This window comes from Pelodiscus sinensis, chromosome 18 (genome assembly GCF_049634645.1).
Source record: "Pelodiscus sinensis isolate JC-2024 chromosome 18, ASM4963464v1, whole genome shotgun sequence".
Taxonomy (NCBI): Eukaryota; Metazoa; Chordata; order Testudines; family Trionychidae; genus Pelodiscus; species Pelodiscus sinensis.
The window spans coordinates 1,846,815-1,855,859 of NC_134728.1; positions in this window are offsets into that span (position 1 = coordinate 1,846,815).

A 9,045-nucleotide genomic window follows, 5' to 3' on the forward strand; every position below is an offset into this window, starting at 1 on the left:
CTGCACATTGGGAAGAGCAAATATGCCAGACGAAAGCCACTGACATCAGATTTGCAAGGGGCCTCAGCCCTGTCTGCCAGACACCCCCGCTGTTCCATGCTTGCACAAACTCCTCTCTGAGCACAGGTCTCCCGTATGCCCCTCCATCAGCTGGCCAGATGCCGGGTCCCCGTCCCACCCACCTGTGAAAAACTCCCACAAGAGTGGCATGGGGGCTGCGTGGCAGGATTGGGCGCTTGGGGATCACGCGGCGAAAAAGAGGCGTATTGGGTTCCTAGTTGTTTCGATGGACAGAAGCTGGTTTTTGGCATCCCTGGGGTTGTCTTTGCTGGCTTCGGGCAGCATTGCCATGGCTCGTCCTCCTCCGCATGGCTCTTTCCCAGGTCCAGTGCTGACGCTACCAGTTGCATCTCTGACGTTTTTACGGCACGATGCGGAAGGTGATTCAGGGGATGCGGCCCCTGTTTATTTATTGGCGGGTGGGGGGGGGGATTTGCGTGCGCTTGGTTTCTCTCGCAGGGGTAGATGACTCGGGGTTTTCTTTCGTCTCCCTGGACTCCCCGGCGACCTCTGGGCTCACTTCTTTGCAAGAGGAGGAGACGGGCGCCTGCTACTGGAGGCAGAGCCAAGTTTAGGCACTTGCTGTGCCAGACACTTCCTGGGGCCCTGGCTACGTGGAGCCCCTGGCTCTCGCTGGCAGGGAGCTGGGAAAGGAGGGGCCTGCGTCCCAGCTGGCTGGCTCTCTTCCTCGGACAGGAGAAGCAGAGACGGCTCGCGATTCCCTTCCCCCCCGCATGCAGTTGTTTGGGGCGCTGGAGTGGGGCACTGTCCACACTGCTGCAGCACCTGCTCTGGGGAAGGATCTGCCAGCGTTTCCATGATGGCTCCTCGTGGCCAGGGGTTTACAGCTTGGCTGGACTTTGCCCTGCTTGAGACTTGACGTCAATGGAAGGAGCCTTGGCCCCGGTACAACAATTCTAGGAAAGCTCCGCTCCGATCGGCGGCTGCGTGCAGAGCCCCCGGCCCCCCGGAGAGCCCGGCCGAGGAGCGAGAACCGGCTGCTGGAAAGTCTCCTCCTTTTCCACTGGGGCGCGGATGGAAACCGCCGCAAGAATAGAATTAGCAAGAAAGGAAACCGCCCCGCCTCACCATCCGTGCCAAGGCGAGGGAGGCGGGGACCGAACCCCCGGCCTGTGGGGTCGGGGCTGCTCCTTCAGCCTGGTGGCAGCCCTGCCTGTCCGCCCTGCCGAAGCGCTTCACCGCCATCGTGCACGGAGACGTGCCCAGCGAGGCAGACCGGGGAGAGGGCCTAGTCCCGCCCACTCTGCCAAGGTGGGGCTCTTTACTCCTGATGCCCCCAAGCCGATACGGCGCGCTCTGAGCGAGGGTCTGCCGCTATCCGCAGAGCACGGCGCTAGGACGTCAACCTCCGGTCTATCTGGAGCGGCCTCGCCAACAGACGAGCCGTGCCCGATGGGAAACCAGGGCGACGGCTGCGTTCAGCTGTGTCCCCATCGCCCTGTGTTGGGCCAAGCAAGTCTTTACTCTTTGAGGTCAGACTATGGGCCTGCCTTGTCCGACCTGCCCGGCCCCACTGAAACCCGGTGAGACGACCTGCCCGCGACTTCTCCGCAAAGCGCCGGGCTAGCCCCCAGCGCCAGGCGGCATCACGCCAATAAGATGGACAGGCTCAGGGGAAGCAGCAGCAAGCAGGAAGCCTGGGCAGTGCCCGAGGGCACGGGCAGCTGGTGAAGGCTCAGCTGGGAAGGCAAGTCCCAGCCCTGCCTCTTCCGCCTGAGGCCACGCCCCTGCAGTCAAGCTCCACCCACCCTCACCCTGATCCTTCCTGGCCACCTGGAGAGCCAGAGTTCCTCTGCTTCAGCCCCTGCTCGGCCCTCCCCGGTGGCCAGGGCTGCCACGCCACTATGCAAGCCCTGCCCCAGCTGCCACACCATGGCCCAGCCTTCCCGGCGGCCGGGCATGTGGGCTGTGCCTTCCCTGGCCTACAATACTGGCCCATGCCCGAGGGGGAAGCCATAAGATATGTCTGCCCCCCAGTCTAATGAACATGTGCAGTGTGTGTCCAGGCATCTCATGACACGGCAGTGACGTATGACATCCATCGCTCACAGGCGTTGCCCACACGCGTGGACACAGACGTGTGTAACATCAGCCCCAGGCCTGCTGCCAACACCTCAGTCTCCCGGCTTTACCCTGCTGTGGCTGAGCAGCGAGCCTGTGTGGAAGCAGAAGACGGTTCCCATGCTGCAGCTCCGGGGGCTGACGCCTTTTGTCACCCAGACCTGCATACACCAGGGCTTCCAGCATCCCGCAGGACCAGAACATCCAGCATCTCACGGACCAGGGCATCCAGCATCCTACGGACCAGAGCATCCAGCGTCCCACGGACCAGGGCTTCCAGCATCCCACAGACCAGGGCATCCAGCATCCCACGGACCAGAGCATCCAGCGTCCCACGGACCAGGGCTTCCAGCATCCCACAGACTAGGGCATCCAGCATCCTACGGACCAGAGCATCCAGCGTCCCACGGACCAGGGCTTCCAGCATCCCACAGGACCAGAGCATCCAGCATCTCACGGACCAGGGCATCCAGCATCCTACGGACCAGAGCATCCAGCGTCCCACGGACCAGGGCTTCCAGCATCCCGCAGGACCAGAGCATCCAGCATCTCACGGACCAGGGCACCCAGCATCCCACGGGCCAGGGCTTCCAGCATCCCACGGACCAGGGCTTCCAGCATCCCACGGGACCAGAGCATCCAGCATCCCACGGACCAGGGCATCCAGCATCCCACGGGCCAGGGCTTCCAGCATCCCGCAGGACCAGAGCATCCAGAATCCCACGGACCAGGGCATCCAGCATCCTACGGACCAGAGCATCCAGCGTCCCACGGACCAGGGCTTCCAGCATCCCACAGACCAGGGCATCCAGCATCCCACGGACCAGAGCATCCAGCATCCCACGGACCAGAGCATCCAGCATCCCACGGACCAGAGCATCCAGCATCCCACGGACCAGGGCATCCAGCATCCCATGGACCAGAGCATCCAGCATCCCACGGACCAGGGTTTCCAGCATCCCACGGACCAGAGCATCCAGCATCTCACGGACCAGGGCATCCAGCATCCCACGGGACCAGAGCATCCAGCATCTCACGGACCAGGGCATCCAGCATCCCACGGACCAGAGCATCCAGCATCCCACGGACCAGGGTTTCCAGCATCCCACGGACCAGGGCTTCCAGCATCCCACGGACCAGAGCATCCAGCATCCCACGGACCAGGGTTTCCAGCATCCCACGGACCAGGGCTTCCAGCATCCCACGGACCAGAGCATCCAGCATCCCACGGACCAGAGCATCCAGCATCCCACGGACCAGGGCTTCCAGCATCCCACAGACCAGGGCATCCAGCATCCCACGGGACCAGAGCATCCAGTATCCCACAGACCAGGGCTTCCAGCATCCCACAGACCAGGGCATCCAGCATCCCACGGACCAGGGCTTCCAGCATCCCACGGACCAGTGCAATCATGCAGCCGCCTCGCGTGGCCCCCTGACCCGCAGCCAGTCCGAGCAGCAGGAACATCCAGGGAGCAGAAGCTCAGGGGAGCAGAGCTTAGCCTGAGTTAGAAGATGTGGGTCTGATTCCTGCTCTCGGGAGTCCCTTCTGGGTTCACTTGAACCAGGACAATGTACCAGGCTTGAAAGAGTCAAAAAAGAGGCTACAGGAGGGCAGAGCAGACAATATGGTCTGGTGGCCAGAGCAGCAGGCTGGCAGGAGGCTGCTTCAGTCTCTGCCACTGACTGGCTGCATGGACTTTGTCAAATTCCTTAGCGTCTCTGCAGCTCACTTTCCCCCTCTGTCCAAAGGGGCTGGGGATCTCTTGCGCAGAGCAAGGGGGCTGGGGCAGTACATGCCAAATGCTCTGAGCAGATTTCTGCTGCAGCATCACGCTAAACATAGCTAAACCGTCACAAGATCGAAGTCGAGCTCCCACACACGGACCCGCTTCTGCAGGGGGCGAGAGCACGGGCCAAGCAGAAGCAAGGCCACACGCATGGGCACGGGCTGCCCCTCTGGGAAGCTGTCAGGCCTGGCTTGGCTAACTGCACTGGTGCAATGTCACACCTGTAGTGAAACCGGTGCAAAAACTTGCGTGGACAAGCACCACGCCCAGGAGGCACAGACCAGGAGTGGGCATCAGAACACTTAGGTTTGCTACAGCCATGCTGTGTGGCCATGGGCTGGTCATTTAACCCGGGCATGCCTCAGTTTCCCCAGTTGCCACATGAGGCTGCTGTTTTGTTTCCCGCTCCACAGGAGGTGTGTGAGGGTTAAGTCAGACACTTATTACTAACGTTCAGACCATGCAATCAGACCTTCCCCTGGGAAGGGGCTCCAGAAACACAGTGTAGAATCAGCCTCCCAGCCCAGACACACACACACAAACATTCACGCAAGCGTGCGCGCACACACACACACACACACACACACACACACACACAGACCCACACCCTCCCTTCCAACACACAAACCCTTTCACACACACACACAGACACACACAGGCCCACACCTTCCCTCCCATCACACAAACCCTTTCACACACACACAAACACACACACATACAGACCCACACCCTCCCTTCCATCACACAAACCCTTTCTCTCTCTCTCTCTCTCTCACACACACACACGCCCATACCCTCCCTCCCATCACACAAACCCTTTCACACACACACAGGCCCACACCATTCCTCCCATCACACAAACCTTTTCACACACACACACATACACACACACACACTGAACACACACACACACACACACAGGCCCATACCCTCCCTCCCATCACACACACACACACACACACACACACAGGCCCATTCCCTCCCTCCCATCACACACACACACACACACACACACACACACACACACACACACACACACAGAGTGACTATACTATTTCAGCCTCCCCCCCGCCCCGTCCTGCTCCAATTCCCCCTTGAATGTGTGGCCTGTAAAGCAGATGAGCCAGCGCCCAGCTGTGCTGCGCATTGTTGGCTGTGGCAGGAAGTATTGATAGCCGCTGCAGCTGAACAAAGCCTGCAGAGGTTAGAACCGGCGCCCCAGACAGTGCGGCTCCAGCCCGGCTCCCTCCCACAATCCCACACTGCTCGCCCATTGTTCTCCGCTGCCCTCCGCTGCCTCGCTGCTGACCTGGACCGGCCAGGCTGCCAAGACAACAGGAGGGGAAAGTTAAAGGTGTCATGGCGGGAACGTGGAGCCAGGCCCATGCAGCCGGCCAGCGCTGGGGGCTGACCCGGGGGGCTGGGATTGCAAATTCAGTGTCTCGGTGGGTTGCCCCCCCCGTGCACCCTGTGGTTGCCCCCCATGTGCCCACCCACCGGGCTGGTGGGAGCCTCCACCGGGGACTCTCCTGGTAGCGTCTCTGACGGCAGCGTCCCATCAAACACCGGGCCTCCCTGAGCAATGTGTGCGACCGCCAGTGGTGCCCCAGCCCCCAGTGACTGGGCGGCCCCCCAGGACGCGGCCGTGCCAGGCGCTTCGTGGCCACGTGGGCTGCAATCGGGGGGTTGCCACCGTCCTCGCCTGCCCACGTGCCTGGCTGCCCGCCTCCCGTGCACACATCCCTGCGCCTCAGAGCCACACACGGCTTTGCACTCCTCGTGCTTCACACACACGGCTTTGCACTCCTCGTGCGTCACACACACAGAGCTTTGCATGCCTCGTGCGTCACACACACAGCTTCGCACCCCTCGTGCTTCACACACACAGCGTTGCACTTCACATGTTTCACAAATATGGCTTTGCAGCCCTCGTGCTTTGCACACACGGCTTTGCACTCCTCATGCTTCAAACACATGGCTTTGCACCCCTCGTGCTTCACACACACAGAGCTTTGCACACCTCGTGCATCACACACACGGCTTCGCACTTCACGTGTTTCACAAATATGGCTTTGCAGCCCTCGTGCTTTGCACCTCTCATGCTTCACACATACACATTTGCACCTCTCGTGCTTTGCACACTTGGCTTTGCACCACTCATGCTTGCACACATACACCTTTGCACAGCTTTGAACGTGGCCCTGTGCCTCACCCCAGAGACTCAACCATTCCTTGGCATGGCTCTCTCATCCTCACCAGCACGTTTCCTGCTGCCCAGCCATGAGCCCGGAGTCCCCTGGTCCATACACTCTGGGCTACCGGCGATATGGGCAGGCTTTGCCAGGATCTGAGCCGCCTGCCCCTCGCCCGCTCCGCCCCCCAGTGCCGGCTCTGCTCAGTGAGCCAGGAAAAAATCTGCTTTACAATGACTCCACGCCGGAGAGCGCAGCTTGGACGGACACAGAGGTCCTTAAGAGCTAATTACTGAGCGCACTAAATCCAGTCCCCTTTCGTCGCCCCGCCGCCCCGCGCAGGGACATCTGGCCACCGGTGGGTGGGTTTCATTGGCGGCTCTGGCTGGCTGTGCGCCTTCGGGCCGGCTCCCCGATGGCTCCCTAGCCCGGCCCCGCTGTGCATGCCAGGGACAGCTGTGCGTGCCGCTGCCTCTCCTCTCTGGCCCACCGGCTGATAGGGATCGGCCGGCCCGCGGCAGGTGTGCCAGTGAAGGGCAGCACCACAGGCCGGGGATGGGGGGGTGGTCAGCCTCCTCCCCCTGGCACAGGCCTGTGGGAAAATCAGCAGCTCACCAGAGGGGCAGGGGCGGGTGTGTGCAGGCGTTTCCCGTGCAGCCGGGTTCTGCCTTCTCTGCCCAGGCCCAGGCACCTGCTCTGGGGTGGGGCAGGGCCCGGAGGGGGCCGTGAGTCACGGAGCACACTGCATGGCCCCTTGCTGCCAGCCAGGTGCCCGGGCAAGGCCGTGGGCAGGGGAGGAAGGCAGAAGATCTGGGAAGGGAGAGACAGGCTGTTCCAGAGGCTGGAACTGTTCGTCCCTGGTTCCCATGTCGCTTTCACCCGCCCCGGGGGGCTGGGAGTTTTCACAGCCGTGCAGTGTGTGCCGGGCCCGCTGTGACTCAGGGCTGGGGGGTTGGGATGCGTTGGCAGGGGCATCGGGGCAGGGAACGGGCAGCTCCCCTGCTGGTCCATGCAACAATCTGTCCATCCGCACAACAGCACCATCCCCGGCAGATCTGTCCTGGAGCAGCTGGGCCCGCCTGTCTCCCAGTGCACCAGCCCCGCTGGGACCGTTGGGTGCCTGGATTGCCCGTTGGGAGCCGAGCAAGCCCCTCGTTCCAGCCCTGGCAGCTCCAGGTTGCGTCTGGAGAGCTGTCACGTCTGGATTGGCCTCTACCCCCCGCCCGCGCCGATCCCTTGGGAGCTGGGGCTAGGAACGCCCCCCGGCAGGGCCTGTTTCAGGCTGATCCCCGTCCGGGGATGCCCAGCGCCGGCTGTGGCGGATGCAGTGAGCTCCGGCCAGGCCTGCCCGGCACGGGGCACCAGACCGGGAGCCCAGCCTGGCCGGGCTGTCAGTCTCCCTGCTCCCGGCCCGGATTCCCAGGCGGGCACGGCCGGCAGGGTGGCCCCTCCATTCACACGGCCCCGCCGCGCGCCCCGGGGGTGCCCTGTTCCCACACAGGCTCTCAAAGCCGCTAATTAGCCCCCATCTGCCGGCGGCAGCAGCCCACCCCCGGTGGCAGCCGAGGGCCATTGAGGAGTGAGGCTTTGTGTGCAGGAATGCCTTTCACGGCCGGAGCCGCGGCCTGGGAGCGAGGCAGGCCATGCCGCCGGGCCCCGAACAATGCCGGGGGGCCTGCGCCGCTCCCCGAGCCGCCCGCCCCGCTTAGCTCCGTAGCCGGGCTCCTGGCCCGGATTAGCCTCGTGTCAAAGCTCAGGCCTCGAGGGCCAAGGGGTCGCGTCGCAGCTCGTTCCCCACGAGGAGTCACTGGCCCGGGCCTGGCTCAGGGCCCCCCCCCACGCACAGGGCCTCGATGGGCTGAAATCCCCCAGGCCGGCTCACACCCCTCCACCTGCTGCCCCGGCCCCCGGGGACCCGAGAGACCCAGGGAGGCAAGACGAGGCCCAGAGGGGGAGCCAGGGACATCGCAGCTCCGAGCCCAGCTCTGATGCACAGCCATTCAATGGCCTGGGGGGAAGTCGCGGCACCGCCCCGTGCCTCAGTTTCCCCTGCAGCTATGCAGGGATAATGAAACTGACTCGCCGCCGGGGGTCATGGTGGAGCCCACTGGAGTCAGCGGAGCACCGCGGAGATTCCTCTGGCCCGTACGGGGCTCGCTCGGCGTGGTCAGGATGGGGGCAGCCGGGGGAAGGTCTCTGGCGCTGGTGTGGCCCGGAAGGGGCTGTGCGCTCAGGAGAGGATGCCGGGGGCAGAGGGGCTGTCCTGATATCGCATGAGGAGCCCCAGGGAAAACCAGCTACCACTCCCCTGTGCCTCAGTATCCCCCACGAGCCTGTCCCCAGGCCCGGGGCTGCACAGGGAAGGGGAGCGGGACACGTGGCCGGCGGCTCTGGCTGAGGAGAGGACACAGCTTCCTGCCTGGTTGGGTGGCCCCCGTCGAGGGCCGAATTCGGAGCCTCCCGGGGCAGTACCTGGTGCACACAGCCTCCGTCCAACCGTGCACGAGCCAAGCGCTGGGGGGCAGCAGGGCAGCCTGGGACCCAGCTGGCCTGACCTAGAGATGCTAAATATCGGTTAACCGAATAGTCGATTATCCTCCTGAAGAGTGACTCGACTCTTCGATAGTCCTGGGGGCGGGGCCGGCAGCCAGTGCGCTCCGGCCCCGCCCCCAAGGAGCCCCCGCCTCTCCGCACTGCTGCCTCTGTATCAGAGGCAGCAGCCCCTGTCCGGGGGGACGGTCTGAGTTCCCAAGCCCAGCACGAGCCGGACGTGAGCGAGCTGCCTGCCCACCCGGCTCCTAATACACTTTAAGGGAAGAGCCGCAGCGGGGGGAGATCTCAGCCCCGTCACGAGCCACGACTGAGCCGGGCTGCTGGCTACCCTGCTAAAACATTTACTGGCCGTGCGGTCCACCTGTGAG